The sequence below is a fragment of the Macaca mulatta genome, chromosome 12 (genome assembly GCF_049350105.2).
Source record: "Macaca mulatta isolate MMU2019108-1 chromosome 12, T2T-MMU8v2.0, whole genome shotgun sequence".
Classification (NCBI taxonomy): domain Eukaryota; kingdom Metazoa; phylum Chordata; class Mammalia; order Primates; family Cercopithecidae; genus Macaca; species Macaca mulatta.
This window is the reverse complement of record NC_133417.1, coordinates 51,491,016-51,510,750: the sequence shown is the minus strand read 5'-3', so window position 1 is coordinate 51,510,750 and position 19,735 is coordinate 51,491,016. Positions and strand designations below refer to the sequence as shown.

Here is a 19,735-nt window from a genome sequence, read left to right as displayed (position 1 = left end):
TGTTTTAGATCAGCTTATAGGTGAACATTTCCCTATTACAAATAATGCGTACAGGAACTTCTTTTTTTTTCCACAGACACTTTGAAAGAAAAAGATATGATTTAAATATTAAAATGAAGTTTAGTTCACATTCCATTCTACTTTGAAAATAAAATGATGTTAGAAATATTTAAATAATACCCATTATCTTCTGTGGTAAAATCCTCTTAGTTGATTTTCAGTTATTTGAATTTATGCACCAATGTCCAAAAGAAAGTTTCTTGCTTTTCTTCTAATGCTTTGAGTGAGGAACCCATCTGCCGTTAACTACATGTGATTAGGTTTAGACTTAATATAGAAGTGAATTTCAGGGAAAATAAAGTACAAAGTAGAAAAAAAAATTACAGTCAGGCAATATATTATTTGTTAAACCACAAAACTGATTTCTACCTGTTGGCCTCATTTATTTTTCCATAAAATTGAAACATTCCTTAACTTTTATATTAATATTTTATTTTTACTGTTTGAATAATTAGCACATTTTCTCTCAAAGGAGTGCTATAATCCAGGTTAGCCTTGCAAATGACGTTAGCAAGTGATATTTCAAAGACAGGACTTGGGGAAAAAGAGAGGGTTTTTAATACTGAATATAACTAGAACATCTTTCAGGTCTCCAAATTAGTGTTTTACAAACTTTAATGTACTTGCTAATCACCTGAGGTTTGTTAAAATACAGATTCTAACTCAGAAGATGCAGGATTATTCTGCATTTCTAACAAGCTCCCAGGTGATGCTGTTGTTGCTGTCTGTGGTCCACACTTTGAATAGCAACACTCATCATTTTCTTTAATGCTGCTAAGGTTCTCTGGCTTGAAATTAGAATTGAAAGCAAAAGAAAAGTAAGAGTTTAGGGCAAAGTAATGGTTTCAATCTTGGAAACCTGAGATGCCGACTATGTTTGTTCTTGCCCATCCTGAGCTGTGTTAGATGCTCAACATTGTCCCGGTACAGAAACAGTGTAATTCATTCTGCAAGCAGGGCCAGAATGTAATGTCCTGAGCCTCAGTTTCATTATCTGTAAAATGGAAATATAATACCTATCTCCTAGGTTTGTAGTTTGCTTAATTGTTATCATTTCTCATTTGCTTGGCATTGATCACTGAGCTCCTAGAATTTTGATACACCTTATTTAGCATCAGAATGTGTGCATATGGCATACTCTAGTGAGTACCAGCTGTCATTACTACAATTATTACCAGCAAATTGGGATATTGGGCCATCAGTAGTTGAATATAGATGGAATAAGTTGTTTGTGAGATGATAAGATGAGCAAGAACGCTAGAAAGAGACAGGGAATACTTCCAACAACACTATTCACAACAGCGAAGACATGGAATCAACCTAAATACCAATTAATGATAGAATGGATAAAGAAAATGTGGTACATATACACCATGGAATACTATGCAGCTGTTAAAAAGAAGATTAGCCTCAGTGTGTGTTGTTCCCACAATCCATGTGATCTCATTATTAGCTCCCACTTACAAGTGAGAACGTGCGGTATTTGGTTTTCTGTTCCCATATTAGTTTGCTAAGGATATTGGCCTCTAGTTCCATCCATGTCCCCTCAAAGGAAACAATCTTCTTTTTAAGAAGAAGGTTGGGAGGAGGGAGAGGCTCAGGAAAAATAACTAATGAGTAATAGGCTTAATACAAGGATGATGAAATAATTTGTACAATAAACCCCCATGACACATGGTCACCAACCTGTACATTCACCCCTGAACTAAAAAAGTTTAAAAAAAGAGGAGGCCAAGTGCTGTGGCTCATGCCTATAATCTCCAAACTTTGAGAGGCTAAGGTTACAGATCTCTTGTGCCCAGGAGCAGGAGTTTGAGATAAGCCTGGACAGCAAGGCAAAATCTCATGTCTACCAAAAATACAAAAAATTAGTCCAGTGTGGTGGTGTGTGCCTGTAGTCCCAGCCACTCAGGAGGCTGAGGTGGGGGGATCTCTTAAGCCTGGGAGGTGAAGGTTGCAGTGAGCCAAGATTGCACCACTGTACTCCAGCCTGGGTGACAGAGAGAGATTCTATAAACAAACAAAAAAAAAAAAAATTAAAAAAAAAAAAAGATAAGATAACAAAAGGGTTTAAATCTACGCTAGGAATTTGAAATTTATTATTTAAAAAATGGTGAACTACAAGAAGGACGGGCGGAGACACCGCCTGATCATCAACGAGGCCACGCTGGAGGACACGGGGCACTACGCGTTGCGCACCAGCGGGGGCCAGGCGCTGGCTGAGCTCATCGTGCAGGAAAAGAAGCTGGAGGTGTACCAGAGCGTCGCAGACCTGACGGTGGGCGCCAAGGACCAGGCAGTGTTCAAGTGTGAAGTCTCATGAGAATGTGCGGGGCGTGTGGCTGAAGAACGGGAAGGAGCTGGTGCCCGACAGCCGCATAAAGGTGTCCCACATCGGGCGGGTCCACAAACTGACCATTGACGACGTCACACCTGCCGACGAGGCTGACTACAGCTTTGTGCCCGAGGGCTTCGCCTGCAACCTGTCAGCCAAGCTCCACTTCATGGAGGTCAAGATTGACTTCGTACCCACGCAGGAACCTCCCAAGATCCACCTGGACTGCCCGGGCCGCATACCAGACACCATTGTGGTTGTAGCTGGAAATAAGCTACGTCTGGACGTCCCTATCTCTGGGGACCCTGCTCCCACCGTGATCTGGCAGAAGGCCATCACGCAGCTGCTGTGTGAGACCGAGGGCCGGGTCCGTGTGGAGACCACCAATGACTGCAGCATCTTCACCGTCGAGGGGGCAGAGAAGGAAGATGAGGGCGTCTACACGGTCACGGTGAAGAACCCTGTGGGCGAGGACCGGGTCAACCTCACAGTCAAGGTCATCGACGTGCCAGACGCACCTGCGGCCCCCAAGGTCAGCAACGTGGGAGAGGACTCCTGCACCGTTCAGTGGGAGCCGCCTGCCTACGACGGCGGGCAGCCGGTCCTGGGCTACATCCTGGAGCGCAAGAAGAAGAAGAGCTACCGGTGGATGCGGCTGAACTTCGACCTGATTCAGGAGCTGAGCCACGAAGCGCGGCGCATGATCGAGGGCGTGGTGTACGAGATGCGCGTCTACGCCGTCAACGCCATTGGCATGTCCAGGCCCAGCCCTGCCTCCCAGCCCTTCATGCCCATCGGTCCCCCCAGCGAACCCACCCACCTGGCAATAGAGGACATTTCTGACGCCACGGTCTCCCTCAAGTGGCGGCCCCCAGAGCGCGTGGGAGCAGGAGGCCTGGATGGCTACAGCGTGGAGTACTGCCCAGAGGGCGGCTCAGAGTGGGTGGCTGCCCTGTGGGGGCTGACAGAGCACACGTCGATACGGGTGAAGGACCTGCCCACGGGGGCCCGGCTGCTCTTCCGAGTGCGTGCACACAATATGGCAGGGCCCAGAGCCCCTCTTACCACCACGGAGCCGGTGACGGTGCAGGAGATCCTGCAACGGCCACGGCTCCAGCTGCCCAGGCACCTGCGTCAGACCATTCAGAAGAAGGTCAGGGAGCCTGTGAACCTCCTCATCCCTTTCCAGGGCAAGCCCTGGCCTCAGGTGACCTGGACCAAAGAGGGGCAGCCCCTGGCAGGCGAGGAGGTGAGCGTCCGCAACAGCCCCACAGACACCATCCTGTTCATCCGGGCCGCTTGCCACGCGCATTCAGGCACTTACCAAGTGACCGTGCGCATTGAGAACATGGAGGACAAGGCCACCCTGGTGCTGCAGGTTGTCGACAAGCCAAGTCCTCCCCAGGATCTCCGGGTCACTGAGGCCTGGGGTCTTAATGTGGCTCTGGAGTGGAAGCCACCCCAGGATGATGGCAACACGGAGCTCTGGGGGTACACAGCGCAGAAGGCCGACAAGAAGACCATGGAGTGGTTCACCGTCTTGGAGCATTACCGCCGCACCCACTGAGTGGTGCCAGAGCTCATCATTGGCAATGGCTACTACTTTCGTGTCTTCAGCCAGAATATGGTTGGTTCCAGTGACACAGCGGCCACCACCAAGGAGCCCGTCTTTATCCCCAGACCAGGCATCACCTATGAGCCACCCAACTATAAGGCCCTGGACTTCTCTGAGGCCCCAAGCTTCACCCAGCCCCTGGTGAACCGCTCGGTCATCGCAGGCTACACCACTATGCTCTGCTGTGCTGTCCGGGGTAGCCCCAAGCCCAAGATTTCCTGGTTCAAGAATGGCCTGGACCTGGGAGAGGATGCCCGCTTCCGCATGTTCAGCAAGCAGAGAGTGTTGACTCTGGAGATTAGAAAGCCCTGCCCCTTTGACGGAGGCATCTATGTCTGCAGGGCCACCAACTTACAGGGCGAGGCACAGTGTGAGTGCCGCCTGGAGGTGCGAGTGCCTCAGTGACCAGGCTGGCTCCTGGGGATGGCCAGGTACAAGATGCCAGCCTCATACCAGGAGCCTGGAGGGAAGTTGGGGAAACTGCTCCCTGCTGTTGGATGTGTGTGTGACAAGTGTGTCTCCTGGGCTGCGGTGGGGGATCAGCAGGACAGCTATGTTGGGCAGGCCTGAGTGGGTGTTGCACAGACTGGTCCACAGGGCTCCTGAAGGAAGCTCCTGGATCTTTGGGGTAAAAGGAGGGTGACCTCAAGAAAGGATGTCTGGGGACAGGCCTTTCTGGCCTGCTGTGTCTTCCCAATGTGTACTGGGCAATAAAAGATTAATGCAGTCACAGAAAAAAAAAATGATGAACTATTAGAAGACTGAAAATTGAAGAGTAGTAGAAACAAAATAGTATGTCTTTTTTGAATTGGAAAATGGTTTAGATGGGACTCAACAATTTCTTCTGTGGTCCTGGTTAAGAGAGCATGACAGCTTGGGCCAAAATAGGGGAAGCAGAAAGGGATAAATTGAACAATTATTTGCAAATCAAATTTGCAAGGATAAGTGACCATTTGAACATGGGTATACGAGTTAGGATATCTTCAGCCAACTCGGCAGACTTTAGGAAATTTATTATATTTCACATAACAAGAAGTGCAACAGAGAGTGATGCTAGTTTTTCTGTGATTCTTTTGGTTTAGTTTGCAGATAGCTGTACATCCAGACATAACCATCCCCAGAGACAGCATAAAAGATGATCTCTTCCTGTGTCTCCTTTCCAAAGTAAGCTTCCTAGAAGCTCCCCAGCCAACTTTTTAGGTCTTGCCTAGAATTATATCCTAAGATTAGTCATAAACCAATCACTGGCAAAGAGACCACTAGAGATGACTGTGTCTCTAAGAACCCTCCTCCTGATACACCAAATAGAGACAGGCTTTCCCACAGTATATGGCTTGGAAAAGAGTGGATTGCTCTTTGGAGTTCTTTAAGAAGGTCTGGGGCTATGTTTGAAGGAGTGGTGAAAGAGGGGTGTGTGTGTGTGTGTGTGTTTGTGTGTGTGTGTGTGTGTGTAAAAGAGAGAATGTTGAAAAGGTAACCAAGAGTGGAGGAAAGTTATATGCTAATAATTATCTAATTATTGATAAGTCAGTATATATTTAATGTCTCTTTCTAGAATAGACTATAACATATGAGAACTAGGAACATATAAAACCCTGTATATTTTAAAATTGATTATTCTATCATCTAGAGCAGTTTCAAACTGATGGTTTTCCAGAAAATTGTATCTGACAAACTACTCTTGAAGCTCATAGGGCTCCTATATACATAATACATTGGCTTCTCTTAGCAATATTTCTTTCTCCATGCTCAAGTATTTCTAGAACCAAAAAAAAAAAGTCCTCCTAATGCCTAGTTCCTTCTTGTTTTTAGTTTTAATTTTATATGTTCCCTCTATTATTAAACAGAATAACAGATAACAGGATAACAATTCTGTTATCTAAATTATTTTTATTTTAGTAACTTTCATAGCCCCGGTATAGTTTTAATAATTAGTAAATAGCAATAGTATGTATGGATGTAGCAAAATATAGATATCTGTGTGCTTTTTATGAGGACAGTTTATGTCTCTATTTTCTTTACCAGTGTACCTGTGGGTCTCAGTAGAGTACATTGCACTTACCTGTGGTCTATCAATATTTGCTCAGGGAACAATGTGGTTGGAGATCTTTATTTCTAGATTAAGTGACTTAGAGAATGTTCTTAACTTGTTTTGAAATTTTAGAAAAGGTGGCATTTTAAATGGAAGCTGATGAAACACTAAATTCAGATACCAGTGAGAATAAAGCAGAACTCATTCCAGAATTTTAAAAATTTGGGTCTGTAGCGCAAGAGAGAGAAAATGATAATGGAATGGAGCTCTGGCTAACAGAATCTATGCCTTCATAGAACTAAATTATTTGAGCAAAACATAAGTTGGTATGGTATTGCAATCAAGAGTATTTTGTGAGCCTTATGCTGTATTTGTATAGTGTTTATTTATTTGAGTGTCTGAGTTTCTGAAAATTTTAAGTCTATGAACTTCATGAGGAGTTCACATGTTTTTTTAGGTGATGTTGAAAATGAGCAGGAACCACAGATTTTGACTTTGGTGTCATTGTGATAAGGATATACAGGTGTTAAGGAATGATTTTCAAAAGGTTAAAAGGCTTGGCTGTTCTGCAAATATAAAATGAGCACATGGCAAGGATTTTATTCAACTTATTAATTAATGAGATGAGGTAGTAAGCTGTTGAAACAGTTCAAAACTTTTTTTAGAAACTAGATAAAAAGCAATACTATGATACATTTGTAGATTACATATAAAACTGGCTAATGTCTTCCAGGGTATTCTAACTTTGAGGTTTTCTATTCCACCAGATAGGGATTATTTGCGTCTCTACTGGACAACAATCTACAAGTTGACTGCTGCCCCTAAAGTGTATAAAATTGATGATCAATAGCAAGGTAAGCCTAGCATGGCACTGAAAGAGTGAATAGGGTGTGTGTGTGTGTGTGTGTGTGTGTGTGTGTGTTTCCAGTGTTTGAATAATTTTTCTGACAGAGTAAGGAGAATAATAGATTTCATTAAAGAAAATAACCCTCTGTGCATGTGTGTGTCTGTAAGAGAGAAGTTAATAATCACTTTTGCTGCTAACATACACAATTCACAATTGCAAAAATATGGAACCAGCCCAAATGCCCATCAATCAATGAGTGCAAAAAGAAATGTGGTATGTATATACCATGGGATACTACTCAGTCAGAAAAGGGAATGAAATAATGATATTTGCAGCAACCTGGATGGAATTGGAGATCATTATTCTAAGTGAATATTCCCAGTATTCTCAGGAATGGAAAAACATCATATGTTCTCACTCACAAGTGGGAGCTAAGCTATGAGGTTGCAAAGGGATAAGAATAATACATTGGACTTTGGGGACTTGGGGGAAAGAGTAGGGGGCAGGTGAGGTACAAAAGACTACACATCGGGTACAGTGTACACTGCTCAGGTGATGGGTGTACCAAAATCTCAAAAATTAAAAAAAACTCTCAGACATTGAATCTTAAAATTCCAAAAAAGAATTTTGCTGCCAATGAATAACTCTCCCAATCATATATCCTACAATGTAGATCTTTGGAATGCGCTACAACATTTTTATAATTTTAAGAAAATAAGAAAACCAGACATAACTGGCCAAAGTATTTTTAAAAAGATTTTGGTGACAAATAAAATGTCTATAGATTTAAATGATAGATATTATCTACATATCATAGATTCTTTTCTAAGATAAATCTAAGATTGAGTGTTTATGAAGAAATGTAGTTGAATCTATGTAGGTGCTCCAACATACCCTTATTTAATTTTCAGGGGAATGAAAGAATTTCAAAACTGGAGCTACCTACATTAAAACAGTGTTAATGACCCAGTGTCCTTTTTGTTATTGTTTCATTCACTGCCCTTTAGGCTGTTGGACTGGATTGTTTCTTTGATGAGAAATTGGTGAAGCTCTACCAGGGTAATGTGGCATTGATAGGTAACATAGTCTTTCTAGAATAATAGATGATATGAGGTGAGTTCTTATTGACACAGTGACACAGTTCAGATGTAATATATGTCATTTAGCCCATGCAATAAGAACTTTGAGGTAGATACTATTTTATAGATAAGAAATCAAGGTTTAGGGGGATTAAATAATTTGCAGAAGGTCCCATAACCATTAGATAATGGGATCTATATCTATCCCAATCTAATTGAAGCTGCAGTCCAGTCTTTAGTTGTGATTTTCTTTTATCCTTAAAATAATTGCTTTATTATGAATACCTTTTTTCAGGGATCCCTAAGACCCAGAAGTTTATTCCTTCCCTAGCTATATTATTTTTATAGGAATTTAGTTATAGTAGTAACATTAATATAGCTAATAGTTATTAAGCATCTACTTCCCTCTAATATTTTTATCTTATATAATTTATAACGGTAATGTCCTACGGTAAGTTTTGTTATTCTAAATGTATATTTTGGCAAATTGAAGTTAAACAAATGTGCGAAATTGCCCATTAAGTGGCCAGGTCTTTCCAACTTTCCTGCTTATCTCCGTCTCTACTGTGATCATGTTCCTGACCCTGGGGAAGGAACTCAGAGATTGTTAGTGACTTCCTTACAATACTCCTGCTTTCTTCATTGAAGTCCCCTTCATGGCCTCTCAGGGTGAGCTAAGCATGTTTCTAGACATGGATACTACTCTTTGTATTGGAGGGGAACGTACACTCTCCGGCATTTCTCCATTAGCCTTCTTGTGCTGTTGTATATAGAACTCCTATATTTATAGCTCCAATTTAAACTATCCATATGCCTGTATCCCCTTCTATAAAAAACAACATCTTCTAAGGTTGGATCAGAAAACATGTGAGGGGTGCACCCAAGTGTGCTATTCAAAATTCTACCTATAGAAAAGAAGGATTAATAGAGGGATATATTATGTGGTAAAACAAATGTCACAAAATGTTAAATAAAGAATCTAGATGTTAGATTATGTTAGGCATATGGGCAAAATGGAAAAAATATTTCACTTTTCTACATTTGAACACTCCCATAATGAAAGGCCATGTCTACCTCCTATGAACTTGAAGCTTATTTATTGTGTGTTGGCTTGCACTCTTTGATAAAAATAGAAGTTCCAAGACCTGAAGTCTTCATCTGTTCTGTTCAGAGATGTGCCCCAAATGCCTATAAACAATGCCTGGCACATGATGGGCCCCTAATCAATATTTGCTTAATTAAAGAGTTTACTGAGAAAAAAAATGCAATGAAGACTTAAAAATTATTGCTTGTAGTAAGATTTTCACACACTGGGATTAAAGGTTCCGAAGAAGAAGGTAGGGCAGGGGGTAAAAGGACAAACCCATTCCCTAAATTTTGAGCTGAGAATTCATCATCAAATAACAAACAAACAAAAAACCAAAAACCTTCTGAATTTTAAAGTACTGTTCTGGGACACTACATGATATCCTGGGAAAGTAAAAAACAAAAACAGAATTAGGGGAATCCAAAATGTCACAATCCTTCAAATAGATCTCCCGTGTGTGTGGATCAAACAGGAATCTGAGGCTCCATCTTACACTTCATTTCATTTTCCCTTTCCTGTAGGGGAAAGGTACCGAGCAGAACCCAGTGTAGACCCACTTATTCACAGATGCTTTGGAGTTCAGAAAACTTCGGTACTGCTCTGCAGTGCAGAAGACATTTTCCATATCAGGAAGAAGCACATATTTGGGTCTCCAGTGAGAATGCAAATCCTAGAGAGATAGCTGGTGGGGCAGTGACTGGTTTGTTTTATTCCTCCAATACGTTATTACAATTCTGAGAAGAAATAGCATTCCAGCCACAGGAAGATGCAGCCTGAAAGTTAGGAATTGTTGAGAAGGGAACAAACACCGTTTCTACTTCTGCAGAATGTGCTGGGGAGCAGCTCTTCTGGCCCTCCAGGCCACCCTTCTGACAACCTCCAGGGAGAGAGAGACAAGGTCACGTGGGTCACTTCCTTCTGGAAGTTGCAGATAAGTGGGGAGTGAAGTCTTGTATGAACATGTGAGGCGGTGGTGGTGTATGTCTGTCTTTACTCAATGTTGCTTTCTTGAGGCATGTTGGCAGGTTTTCCAGATGCATCTACAGTCTAGGTTCCCCCTAGTACCTTCATTACTATGACATTGTTGGTGTCTATACTGCCTCTTGACTGGACTGCAAACTGGACTAATTTTTAAACATGTTATTCTGGAAATTTTGAGACAAACACAGAAACAGAGGGATCGGTATAAAAAAATCTCATGGAATAAAATTATTATCCAATGTACAAGCCACTAAATTAAATCTGTAATGTTCACTTTATTAAGTAAAACCATTCACCTGTTCCTAGCACCTTTTTCTCCTCTTAAACTGACCTACTGCTATTTTTGCAGTCATTAAATTCTATTTCTTCAATCTACATGTTTACGACCCTGTGCTAACTTAAACTTTACACGCTGGAATCTGACCTTATAATCTGGCCAATTTCATTGTCCTCAGATACGATCTTCTACTGTTGAATCTGAACCACTGGAATGTAAATTAGTTCAGCCACTGTAGAAAGCAGTTTGGAGATTTCTGAAAGAGCTTAAAACAGAACTACCATTTGACCCATCAAACCTATTACTGGGTATATAAGCAAAGGAAAATAAACTGCCCTGCCAAAAAGATACATGCACTCCTGTGTTAATCACAGCACCATTCACAATATCAACCTAGATTCCATCAACAGCGAATTGGATAAATTAAACGTGGTACCTATGCACCACAGAATACTACTCAGCCATAAACAAGAACAAAATCATGTCCTTTGCAGGAACATGGAAGGAGATGGAGGCCATTATCCTAAGCAAACTAAGACAGGAACAGAAAACCAAATACCAAATACTTTCACTTATAAGTGGGAGCTAAATGTTGAGTACACATGGACGTGAAGATAGTAACAGTAGACACTGGGAACTACTAGAGAGGGGAGGATAAGAGAGGGATGAGGGTGGAAAAACTAACTATTGGGTACTGTGTTCACTACTTGGGTGATGGGACCATTCACACACCAAACCTCAGCAACATGCAATTTACCCATAGAACAAACCTGCATCTGTACCCCCGAGCCTAAAATAAAAGTGGAAAAAATATCTAAATAACTATATTTGAATTCTAAGTTTCCATCACCTATCAAATAAGATTTTTTTGTCTTCAACATATTAATAGCCATTTCTGCTCAGAAACTTTTAGCCATGCTATTGCTCTAACATAAAAGCTTCTCCCATTCCCACCTCCATGTCCACATCTGAACTTCTCTACAAAATCCCGTCCCACTTCCATCTACTCCAAGCAGGCATTCCTGATCACACCTGACCTCAGTCTAAGTTCCTAAGCACTGGACTATATATACCAAATGTGGTTATATAATTAGATATCATAGCTTATATTTGTCCTAATGTTTTGATATGTATTCATTTTGCATTTTCTTTAGTAGCATCATGTCAACGAGGTCAGGAAATATGTCTTGTATTTCTTTGGAAGCTCCTGTGACTGTAAGTCTCAATTCTAGCTGCATATCGGACTTACATGGGATCTTTATACAAAACAGGACAAAACAAAAATCTTAGATATGCCATGTAAGATTTACTTAGGATGGAGTTTGATAAATTATATATTTCCTGATTTTTCAGGTGATTTCATTTATATCTATTCCAGTGTGAATTCATGGACATACATTTGGGATCCTCAGTTAATGAAAATATTATCAGAACTGTGCTTATAAAACACACCTAATTCATACATATTTGTTTACTAACTTAACAGGCTTTGCAGTCTAACATTAGTCATTTTTATGATATTAGCTTAATGTGCATATAAGAACTATAAAATGAAACTGATTTTTTCAATGACTGCAAAACAAATATTGTCATCTATACTGAATTATCTCATATTAGTAATCTTTCTTTGATGATGCCCCCAAATAAGCCAATTATGCTACAGTTATTTGACATCCATCTTTCTAGTGTACTTTGTTTACTAGAAATCTGTAGAACATATTTTTCTTATGTTTCCATACTTATTCACCACATACTTTTTGAGTGTCATCTATAATCTAGGTCTAAAATTAAATTTGTAAATTAGAGCTCTGTTTGGCATGTAAATGCTTATTTTCACTTTGAATAAATTAGTAATATTTATAGATTATAGACATTTTACATAAAATATTTAGATTTATAGATTCTACTAGAAATGAGAAGATCTGGAAATACCCAACACGTATTCTCACATGACTGTGATTGACCAACACTGAGTAATGCGTGTCCTCTTTGAATATTGCAGAAAATGGCCAATGTACTCCAGACATTATTATTCTCTGTTTTTTTTTAATACACTTAAGACTTGCCTGGTCATTTCAACATTCACCTCTCTGTTCTATCTATGATAAAGTACACAAGTAATTTATAATAATAAAAGTTGAATTAATAATAGCTTCATTCAATTTTCAAAATTGACTAGAATGTGAGGAGGAAATCACAATGTATTATTCTTTATAATCTTGTTATCTGTCAGAATACAAGTTAATACATATTTGTAAAGAAATATGTCTGTTTAAAGCAGTAAGGAAGAGAAAGAGAATTCTATCCCTTCGCCCATGCCAATCTCAAGAGGAGACAGAGTCAATATGATTGTGACATTGCAAATTATTCATTAGGCTACAGTAATGAGTGGGTAGGATTCATATATTTCAATAGACTACACCTTTACATTCTGCCCTCTTCTGTTTTTCTTACTTCCTCATGCAACTGGTTATATAAATTGAGTGAGGGACACTTGTTTGGATTGTAGGGCAGTAGGTAAGTCATGGCTATTAGGCTTTGGCCAGGCTAAAACGTCTCTGCCATTTTGCTATCATTTTTTAAAGTATATATCCCTGGAAGCAACCTCTGTGATGAAGGATTAATTGACAGAACAAGATATGAACCTTCTTATGTCATCTATCCAAAGGTCATCCTAACCTCATGTCCTCATGATAGGCTCCTATACATGAGAGGACTCAGTAAGAGGCACTTACCTATCTTATTCACCCATTCTTGGCATCAGAATCTTGACATAATAATCAAAAGCCTCCTTTAGAGAAGAACATGTCTGTAACATGAAATGTTATCAGGTTGTCAAATCAGGTAGTGAGAAAAAATGAACCCTTAACTCTTCAATGAGATGTATTTATTTTTGTTCTGTTATAAATTTACACTTACTCATCGCTAAAGATCTGATGATAGTTCATCTAAGAAAGAAAGAGTATATCAAGGTACAATCTACATTATTTTTTGTCTTATGCCTTTCTATGCAAAGCTGGCTTCTTACTTTAAGGACCTCATTACTAATTGCAGAACATGTCTTAGGCTTTGCTTATTATTCACTTGCTCCAAGAATGATCTTTCATTACTAGGTTTTGAATAGATTGATTTCTATGCTACGTTTGCTTTCTTTTAATATTCTCTGCAAAATTGTGTCTTCCTCTTTTCCTAATGAAAGAAAACTGAGAAGAGCTGTTTTGGCTCTCTCTCTCTGTCTCTCTTTTTTCCTCCCAGGACATGCCACTGTTTTATTTGCTACTATATTCTTTTTGCCATTTATCAGAATTCTTTTCTTAGCTGTGGCATAGGGAGGGTCATTTAAAAACTATTATTTGGGAAGAACGAACTGCTGCTTGGGTACTGTCAGGACACTCTCTGTAAAACATTATAAATCTCCTCATGGGCAATCATTTAGGAGGGCTCATGGATATTATCATACCCAATGTTGTGAAGGGTAACAGTGCTCAGTAAAGGCTTATTAAATGAATCAATGAATACAAGAATCTGGTTCCTTGAAATGACATTCAGAATTTTGTTTGCATATCTAAAATAAGATATGAGCAATAAGAAAACATTGATGCTGAAAATTGCTATATATTTAAAACAATGCCTTAATTAAAAAAAAAATCCGCATGCAGACTTGTTTAGTGGTTCTAGAAGATTTCTTAGGATGACTAGAATTTTAGTGTTTGTTTTATTCCTTATTAGAAATTTGATCCCAGGGTAATGAAGAAAAAAGTCTATACAAAGTTGTTTGCTAGTACTATTGTTGCGCATTAATTTTTAAAAAATAGAATAGTAAAATAATTTATAAGAAATATGGCTTAAATTAGAAAAATGTGAATTGTATTCTATTTGGCTTATAATGTAAACCATATTGTTAATGACACTGCTCTAACCAGTCCCCAAACTTGAGACTAATTTTAGTAGTCAAGGCTGAATTATTTTTTAATTGATATTTAAAGCTCAGGGGAAATAAAAACTATTGTATAACTTTACCCATTGATAATCTCTGATAACATTTGGTGTATATTCTTCTAGAAATTTACTTTTTCCGGCCGGGCGCGGTGGCTCAAGCCTGTAATCCCAGCACTTTGGGAGGCCGAGGCGGGCGGATCACAAGGTCAGGAGATCGAGACCACAGTGAAACCCCGTCTCTACTAAAAATACAAAAAATTAGCCGGGCGCGGTGGCGGGCGCCTGTAGTCCCAGCTACTCAGGAGGCTGAGGCAGGAGAATGGCGGGAACCCGGGAGGCGGAGCTTGCAGTGAGCCGAGATCGTGCCACTGCACTCCAGCCTGGGCAACAGCGTGAGACTCCGTCTCAAAAAAAAAAAAAAAAAAAAAAAAAAAAAAAAAAGAAATTTACTTTTTCCAATTGAAGTTATACTTTAATATTTCTGCCTCTTGTTTCACATATGTGCATTGTGTGAATATGCAATTTAATAAGGGGTCAAGTCTCTGCTACTTGTTGATGCCTTAGCCTTCCTCAGTTTTGTATGGTTGCAGTCTTATAATTTTTGAACTCTATTCAATGACAGATTTGGGGAATGTATCCCACTAAGAATCACACAATGTAAGAGTAAGAGGAGACTTTAGAAGCCACTTCCACCAACATTGCATTTTACATAAAAGGTAAATGAGGATCAGAGAAGTTAAATGACTTATGCAACGTGACATAACTAGTTGGTTGCAGAGTTGAGAATAGACTACATCAAAAGCGATTTTGATCTTATGGTTATCTTGATACATAGAGTTGGATTATAAATAATTATTCTAAAATGACTTGTGTTTAATTTTTATCTGGTAAAAATTTGTTGTTTATTGCAACATCAATAAAAATTCTGTGAATATACAGAGCCAAAAGATGAATAAATCTAATAAATTTTTTTTCTTATGAAGTACAATTGAATGGTACACTAAAGAAAGATTACTGTTGTTAGCTAATTTTGCAACTATATAGGCCAAAGAAATCTATAATGACAGAGCTTTGAAGCATGAGTGATGTGGAAGAGTTATGGATATTAATTCAGTCTTTCATGTGGTGTTCAGTGAAATATTAAGCTTTACAGTCTGTGTGGGAGTGTATCTAAATATACTTGTTTTGCATTTTTATTCTGCAGTTTCTCAGACACGTTCGTGGCAGGGAAGAAAAAAAATATCCACTGCAAAGACGTGATTCTCAATAGGATGCTGTGAAGTCATATCTTCACAGCCAAACCACGGCTTAGCCAGAAGCAAAAACTATGCTTGGTTCTCTTCTGATTTGGTCTTCCCAATTCTTTCTTCCTTGACATGATCTGGGTGGTTCCATATGTATATTTTTCTAGAGATGACAGCTGCCATGAAAAATTCTTGCATAGACTGTAATTGATTGATTTGACTTAAAATTATGATTGATCCATTCTCTGACTGCCCTGTCAACAATCTGGGGTGCTGGCGGGGTGATGGAGGTTAATGTTTAAAAGCTCTTGATTGAAAATTGGAAACCTTTGAGCCAAGAATTCAGATTTGACCCAAGAATATATTTAGTTTGACAGACACACTATTTTAACGCTTTAGATTTTTAAATGTTTTTAGGCAGTTCTATGTATTCTTTATCATTCCCCCTTGTTTTTCATAACACACAGTTTTACACATTGATTTTATTTGCCTGATATTGAATCCTGGTTTTGCAACCCCTGCTTACATGGCCATGCCATCCCAAGTTGTACATAACTGAATCATAGAATTATAGGAAGAACTTGAGGTCATCCAAACTAAGCCGTTGGTTTTTCAGATAAAGAAATGGGTCCAGAGAGGTGAAGCAATTTATACAAGATGAGACACAAGTAAGAGAAAAAACAGCAAGTAACATTTGTAATAAACCTGAAATATATCAGGTAGGGAGCTAGGCGCTTTGCTCCCATTCTCACAATTAATTCTAACATTTATAGTTGAAAAAATGATGCTTATGAAGTCACATTGTTAAAGGGAATGAAAATCAGACTTGGGAGTCAAATACTGGTCAGCTTAACTCAGAAGCACAGTCTTCTACACAAAAACAATCTTCTGGTTCTTTTCTCAGTGAACATTCAATTATATCATGTTGCCAGTCAATTAGACAAGTTATTTTGAATATTTAATTATGCTTACAGTTTAAAAATGCACCCATGTGGTAAACTTGCTACATGTTTGCCTAACTACATTTTTGCTTAACATTCAGGAACATTTCAGAAGGAATCCCAAAATGAAATCCATTTGACCTCCTGGTACTTATCCTCTCTTCCAATATGTCATCTAAAAGTTAGTGAAACATAAAAATAAAAAGACAGATATATCATTTTCATGTGGATTAGATTTATTTCTGTCATTTATTAGCTTCTGGATTCAGCAGAATATTATAGGGTTCCACTGCTTGAAGGCCACATAAGACAATTCTTACTTTCCAGTCTTCCTGATCATCTTGGAACATCTGTTTTTCTGGTGTACATAAGGTACTATGGACCTAAGATTAGCTTGAGGAACACCAAGTCACTTCTTAACTCTCATCAGCAAGTTATGCTTTTGCAAGCATTATCAGCATTCATATAGAACCATGGCAATTCCTGAGAATTTTTTCCTAGGCCTCACATCATTTGATGATACACAGCTGAACACTTACGACTTCTTTTATTTTAATGTGTGTGTCAGAAGATTGTCACAGTATGCAGAGCTGATGATTTGTTAAACTTAAGACAAAAATGAAAGTCTGCAAGCCACTCTTGCTAGTCACCTTCTGAGTCGATGTTAGACTTGAAATTTCTCCTAGAAGATATGTCTAGAGGGTTCGTCAGAATCACTTATGAACCACATTTATTATTTAATACAATAATAGAAAGACTTATTATCTGTTGAGTCTTGGAATATAACCAGTCAAAAGTGATGCTAGTTGGACTAGACTTATGAAATGAGCTATTAATGAGAGATGAATTGGTCAGTAGACACACACATATGAGGTGCATTATGAGGGCCTCGGGAGACAAATCAACGTGGATCACAGTACTCAAATATGTAGAGGATTTTTTTTTTAAATAAAAAGTATTGGAAAGCCTGTTGGCTTAAATAAAAAATGAAAACTCTTGCCTCCAACTACTGAACATGCACAAATTCATTTTTGAAAGATATCCTCACATTGTTCTTTTCAGCTACACAGACACACAGAGATGAAGGATACTAGTTTCACACATGTACCCAATTATTATGACATGTCATTGATCTTTAACTTCATGTAAGACATATATATATATATATATAATATACTGAACTAATCACAAGGTTGCTGTTGATGCCTCTCATTAAAAGTCTTAATTTACAAGCAGGTTAAACCAGTTAAGTGTGTGTGTGGGGTGTGTGTGTGTGTGTATATATATATATATACATAGAGAGAGAGAGAGATTAGATAAATTTAACTTATCTACCTATCTACATATTTTAAAATTATGCATAAGCTAAATTGTGATTTTAATGAAAGAGTTCCAGAGTACTTATATTTGTAGTATAAATGTTCCTGTGTGCATACAAACACATAAGCGCGCACACACACACACAACACACCCCTAACTGATCTAACTTGCATTGTAAATGAAGACTTTTAATGATAAGCATTGGCATCAGCCTCATGAGTAGGTAAATATGGTTGTCTATGTTTTGTCACTCTGACCCACACTTCTGTCTTATCCTGGGATTTATCTGATATCTCCCTCTCATAAGCATTAAGTTATGGTTAACACTGGTATTTTCCCCTTGAAATCTGTGTCAGGTTTGGTGGAAGGCTGCTACTTGCCTGTATTCTGGAGAGTAAGGAGAAGATCTAAGAGGTGGGCTTGAGGAAAAGTCAAATTAATATCTAGGTAGACTGTCTAGGTGATTTCTCCTTATGATAGAATTGGCAGAAAAAGATAATTTTGGTGAAATCCAATGAGTTAGAACTGGGTAAATAGGATGACTAGAAGTGAAAGGTGAAAGAGAGAGTCTAGAGAAATTTTTGAATTCATAAAGGAAGGGCTATGCAGCTTTTTGAGAAATATATCCATCTTCAGAGTAGCATGGAGAAAGCTGTTAAAGCCACTGGCCTAGTAAGATAATTTATTCACAGCAGGGCAGGTCATTAGAAAGGGGAAGCATGCCACTAGATCAAGGATGGCAAACAGCTTTCATCTTGGCTGCCAAGTCTAGCTGATTTGTAGTGGCTGCTTGGAAAGATGTGAACAAAAGGACTCTAAGATCTTATCTAAACCCAACAGTTTCGTGTCTTGTGATTGATTAGTGATGTCTACATGGGCACACAAATGTGAGTTATTGACACAGATCATGTAATTTTTTTTCATTCCTGAATTAAATATCCTTGTATAATTGGATAATTATAAGGGTCTATATCTGACTAATGGAAGTTTAGCTCATCTATTAAGTAACTTCGTCAGTGCTTAACCAAACTAAAGAATCTTTACAACCCTAGCAACTAGTTGGTCCAAATGGTTGAAGTTTATTGTACGGGGTTTCCTGACAGGTTCTTGCACAGGATTTGGGAATACAGGTTTGTGGTACTCAAGACCACTAGGCAGGCTGACGGTTAACATTTTTCTTTAGTTTGTTCACAAAAACCAAGTTTGAAAACATGGCACCTAGAATTCATTATCAAAATTCAGAACAAAACAAGAAATACTAGCATGAGGCAGGGTTTTATTCTTTGAAAAGAGTTTAACAGTTATGAGAAAATGAATGTCTTATGGGTACTGGTCCTATGAACTGGCCTTTGGCACTTGAGCACAGATAATTTTCTTTATCAGAGTTTCAAAAAGGCACACCAAACAGGGAGGAGAGCAAAACAATAAGACTTCTTATATTGGAGATTAAGTATGGACTTTGAGGCCACTTCTTTAAATAGTAGTACTCAATGTAGTACTCAAATAGTATATTTTACCCTCTGTTATTAACAAGAGTATATCATTAGGTGTACATTGGCCCAATAATTGGTGATATATAGGTGAACCATCAAATAAAGAAATCAGAAGGCCTAGCTGTGGGAATACTTGGTAAAGTCACGAGAGGGAAATAAAGAGAATGCTTGGCCTGCTGGATTTTCTAATGCATGAAATTATATAATTGGAGTTTTGGTGTTTACCCATAAATTAGATTTTCCCTCTTCAAATTCAAATGTTAAGTTTTAAAATTCTGGCAACAATGTTAATTAAGTATTAGCAGACATTTAGACTTTACCATGAATGAGTCTATGAGATGCTTTCCTAAATACGTACTTTTTTGTAAATGTCGAGAAGCTAGGAGGGAGGATAGAAGTGGGGTAAGCCAGACAAAATGAGAAGGGGGCTCTGAAAAAAGGGAGATAGATTTCACACCAATGATTTCTTGAACGAGGAACTTATT

General features: G+C 38.8%; 1 pseudogene; it reads left to right on the top strand.

Moving 5' to 3' along the window:
* The first annotated feature begins 2,170 nt into the window (after positions 1 to 2,170).
* Positions 2,171 to 4,753, top strand: LOC721847 (myosin-binding protein C, cardiac-type pseudogene; annotated as a pseudogene).
* The last annotated feature ends 14,982 nt before the right edge of the window (positions 4,754 to 19,735 follow it).